The following is a 5277-nucleotide window of genomic DNA, read 5'->3' as shown; positions in this document are numbered from 1 at the left end:
TTTATTTTGGTTTAGGTGTCACTGATGCTGGCCTCATAGAATGAGATTGGAAGCATTCCTCCCATTTCAATTCGTTGGAATAGTTTGAAAAGGATAGGTATTAACTGTTCTTTAAGTATTTGGTAAAATGGAACTGTGAAGCTGTCTGGTCTTGGATTTTTTTTGTTAGGATTTTTGATTACTGGTTCATTTTTCTTATAGTAATCAGTCTGTTCAGATTTTCTATATCTTCCTGATTCAGTCTTGGAATATTGTATGTTTCCAGGGATTTATCCATTTCTTCTAGGTTGTCTAATTTACTGGCATATAATTGCTTATAATAGTCTTTTATGATCCTTTGTGTTTCTGTGATATCAGTTATAACTACTCCTTTTTCATTTCTGATTTTATTTGTACCTTTTCTCTTATTTTCTTGATGGTTTTTGCTAAAGGTTTATCTATTTCATTTATCTTTTTGAAGAAAAATTATTTTTTCTTTTCTATATTTTTAGTTTTTGTTTATTTCTTCTGTCAGTTTTATTATTTCCTTCTTTCTACTAATTTTTTTTCTAGTTCCTTTAGGAATAGAAAGGATTGTGGTACAATGCTCAAATGCTTACATTTGAGATTTTTCATGTTTCCAGAGCTGGACCTATATCACTATAAACTTCCCTTTTAGAACTGCTTTTGCTGTATCCAACAGATTTTGGAACATTGTGTTTCATTTTTTAAAAGATAAAACACAAGTCAAATGTATTAGATTTGTCCACAGTCAGCAATGGTGATCTTCTTGCTGGTACTGCCATTCCTGGACCAAGAGTGCTCCATGGCTTCCACAACTTTCATCCCCTCTTTTACCTCACCAAAGACCATGTGCTAGCCATCCAACCATTCAATCTTGCCAGTGCAGATGAAAAACTGGGAACTGTTTGTGTTGGGTCCAGCATTTGCCATGGATGAATTGCCAGGACCAGTGTCCTTCAGGATGAAATTCTCCCCATAGATGGACTTACTACCAGTACCATTATAGTGTATGAAGTCACCACCTTGCCACACATAAATCCTAGAATAATTCTGTGAAAGCAGGAACCTTTTAACCAAATAGTTTCTCCTCAGTGTTTAGAGCACAAAAGTTCTCTGCTGTCTTTGGAAATTTGTCTACAAAGAGCTCCAAGGAGATGTGGCCCAAAGGCTTATTGTCCATGGCAATGTTGAAGAACATAGTGGGGTTGACTGTAGCTGGGTGGCACTAGTGGCTCTATGGCAGCAGCATTTGCAAAGCCTATGTTTTCATTTTCAGTTGTTTCTAGGTAGTTTTTAAATTTTCTTTGAATTTTTCATTGACCCATTTGTTATTTAGTGGCATGTTTTGTTTCTATTTTTATGTTTGCTGTATTTTCCACTTATAATTGATTTCTAGTTTTAGGTCATTGTGGTTGGAAAAGATGCTTGATATGATTTCAATCTTCTTAACTTTATTGAAACTTGTTTTGTAGCCTCATATGGTCTATCCTGGAGAATGTTCCATGTGCACTTGAGAAGAATGTGTATTCTTCTAATTTGGGGCTGAATGTTCTATATCTATTAGGTTTTTCTGTTCTAATGTATCATTTAAGACCAATATTTCCATATTAATTTTTTGTCTGGGCAATCTATCCATTGATGTAAGTGGGGTGTTAAAGTTTCCTACTACTACTGTACTGTTAATTTCTCCCTTAGTGTCTTTTAACATTTGTTTTGTATGTTTAGGTGCTCCTATGTTGTTTGCATAAATATTTAAAAGTTCTACATCTTCTTGTTGAATTGATCCCTTCATCATTATACAATGATCTTTGTGTTGTTACATTTTATTTTAAAGTCTATTTTGCTTGATGTTTGTAGCAGCATTATCTATGATAGCCAAATTATGGAAAAAGCCCAAGTGCCCATCAACTGATGAATGGATAAAGAAGATGTGTATATATACAATAGAATATTACAAGGCCATAAAAAATGAAAGCTTGCTACTTGGCAATGACATGAATGGAGCTAAAGAGTATAATGCTAAGTGAAATAAGTCAATCAGAGAAAGACAAATACCATATGATTTCACCCATAGGTGGAATTTAAGAAACAAAACAAGTAGCAAAGGGGAAAAAAAGAAAGAGAAGCAAACCAAGAAATAGACTCAACCTTAGAGAACAAACTGATGGTTACCAGATCGGAGGTGGGTGAGGGGATGGCTGAAAGAGGTGACAGGGATTAAGGAGTACATTTGTTGTGATTTGTTTTGATGAGCACTGGGTGTTTTTTTGTTGTTGGGTGTTGGGTGTTGTATGGAAGTGTTGAGTGACTGTGTTGTACACCTAATATAACACTATATGTTAACTAACTGGAATTTAAATAAAAACTTAAAAAACAAAAGATTTTAAACAAAAGATTTATTTAACTAACTAAATAAATTTTTAAAAAGTCTATTTTGTCTGATATGTGTGTCATTACCACAGTTTTCTTTCCGTTACCATTTGCGTGAAATATCTTTTTCTTTCCTTTCACTTTCAATGTGCTTATCTTTAGGTTTGAAGTGAATCTCCTGTAGGCAGCATGTAAATAGGTCTCTCTTTTTTTAAGATTTTATTTATTTATTTGGGGGTGGGGGGGAAGGAGCACAGGGAGAGGGACAGGCAGACTGCACTGAGCATAAAGCCTGATGTAGGGCTTGATCCCACGACCCTGATCAGGATCAAGGCCTGAGCCAAAACCAAGAGTCAGACACACTTAACTGACTGAACTATCCAGGTGCCACCTTTTCTTGTTTTAATCCATTCAGACCCTATGTTTTTTGATTGGAGCATTTAGGCCATTTACATTTAATTATTGATAGGTATTTACTTACGGCCATTTTTTTGATTGTTTTTGTAGTTCTCTGTTCTTTTTTTTCTTCTCTTGCTCTCTTACCCTTAGATGAATTTCTTTAGTGTTACATTTGAATACCATTCTCTTTATTTTTTGTGTACCTATTACAGGTTTTTTGTTTGTAGTTACCAGGATGTTCATGTATAACAACCTATATATGTATATAAGAGCCTATTTTAAATTGGTGGTCATTTAAATTTGAATGCATTCTAAAAGCTCTACATTTCTCCTCCCCCATTTCATGTTTTATATTTTTGACATATTTTAAATCTTTTTATTTTGTATATCTCTTAATTAATTATTGCATTTATACTTGATTTTACTATTTTTGTCTTCTAACCTACACACTAACTTTATAAGTGATTGAACCACTACCTTTATTATATGTTTGCCTTTATTAATGAGATTTTTTCTATCATATATTTTCTTATTTCTAGAAATGGCCTTTTCTTTTCCACTTAAAGAAGTCCCTTTAGTATTTATTATACAACTTTCCTGTTGGGGGGAGGCATGACTGCTGGGGGTGTACTGATTTGCGGGACTATCCCCATGCCTGGCTGGCTGCATGGTCCTTCCATAATTCCTAAGCTGGTGGGTGGGGGTGGCCCCCAGCCTGGTTGGGTATAAAGCCCGGTTGTAACTGCTATCGAGTGTGCTGGTGGGTGAAGATATTGTCTCGTCAACTACAGTTCTTGCCAAGGTGCATGGTTATGCATGGCTGTCAATGGGGCAGGCCACCTCCTGTTAGTAGTCTACAAGGAGGATTTTAAAATGTTGCCTTCCAGCTCCAGGATCAGCACAGCAGATCAACTTAGCAAAATGCCTGCTATCAGGGAGAACTTCAGCTGCCTCCTCCCTCTCCAGCAGGGGTTCCATTATTAGTCAGTGGGTCTCCATCACCTATGGTCTCTATCCTTTTCAATCTGGCATTTTTGTGCTGGTTTCTAGGTTGAATGAGTCTATGAATGTGTCCTTTAAGAGTGGGTTTTCTTTTTCCTTCAGCTCTATGGTTTTCCTGGAGCTATTCCCTGGTGTTTTTCAAGTCCATGTGTTTTGGGGGCCTTTCTCAGATGCAAGATCTGAGGGCTGTGGAACCTCCTTTGTCTCTTTGGATGCTTGCTGTCCCTTGTTGTGGAGGCTCTGTTGATTCAGTTTCTAAGTCCCCTTCAGAGGGAATTATTCCCTATGTAGTGGATTTGTTGGGTCTATGAGAGATGAGCTCAGGATTTTCCTATATCACCATCTTGAAAACCATTCATTGAATTACTCAGCTCTGGAACTTTGTTGGTATCTTTGATAGCAAGCTTATTTTAGTCATGCATTTTTTCCCCCTGTCTTAAGCTATTTGAATTTTCTTGTAGCTCACTGATTTTTTTCCCCCCAAACAGCTATTTTTTGGTTTAATTTTTCCAGTTTTATTGAAATATAATTTATATACATCATTGTATAAGTTAAAGGGATACTGCATGGTTTTACTTACATATATTGTGAGATGATTACAGTAAGTTAGTTAACATCCATTATCTCCTATAGATACAATAAAAAGAGAAAGCAAAGAAAGAAAAAAAGGTTTTTTTCCTTTTGATAAGAATTCTTAGGATTTTCTCTCTTAACTTTTCTGTATACAGCATCATTAACCATAGTCATGTTGTACAGTATATGCCTAGTACTTATTTATCCTGTAACTTGAAGTCTGTATCTTTCAACCCCCTTCCTCTATTTCCTCTTCTACTCCCTGCTTCTGATAACCACACATCATATCTTTTTCTGAGTTTTTTAAAAGGATATTTGTTCATTCATTCATTCATTCATTCGAGACACAGAGAGAGAGAGAGAGAGAGAGAGGCAGAGACACAGGCAGAGGGAGAAGCAGGCTCCACGCAAGGAGCCTGATGTGGGACTTGATCCTGGGATCGAGGATCAGGCCCTGGGCCGAAGGTGGTGCTAAACCGCCGAGCCACCCAGGCTGCCCTTTTTCTGAGTTTTTTGTTTGCTCATTTGTTTTATATTCCACATATAACTAAGATCATATAGTATTTGCTTTTCTCTATTTCACTTACTGCAATGCCCTCAAAGTTCATCCATGTTGTTATAAATGTCAGGATTTCCTTGTGTTTTTTAAATTTTTATGTTTGATTTTTTTAAAAAAGATTTTATTCATTTATTCATGAGAGACACACACACACAGAGAGGTAGAGACACAGGTAGAGGGAGAAGCAGGCTGGGACTCGATCCCGGAACTCCAGGATCAGGCCCTGGGCTGAAGGAAGGTGTCAAACGGCAGATCCACCCAGGGATCCCCTTTATGTTTGATTTTTATTGTTTTAAAGATTTATTTATTTATGAGAGAAAGAGAGAGTGGATGAACAGGAAGGAGGGGCAGAGGAAGAAGGAGAGAGAATC

General features: G+C 36.5%; 1 pseudogene; it reads right to left on the bottom strand.

The window, feature by feature from the left end:
* Positions 1–735: 735 nt before the first annotated feature.
* LOC144296622 (peptidyl-prolyl cis-trans isomerase A pseudogene) lies at positions 736–1201 on the bottom strand (annotated as a pseudogene).
* Between the last annotated feature and the right edge of the window lie 4076 nt (positions 1202–5277).

This window comes from Canis aureus, chromosome 24 (assembly GCF_053574225.1).
Source record: "Canis aureus isolate CA01 chromosome 24, VMU_Caureus_v.1.0, whole genome shotgun sequence".
Taxonomy (NCBI): Eukaryota; Metazoa; Chordata; class Mammalia; order Carnivora; family Canidae; genus Canis; species Canis aureus.
The sequence above is the reverse complement of the archived record's forward strand: the minus strand, read 5'-3'. Positions and strand labels throughout refer to the sequence as shown.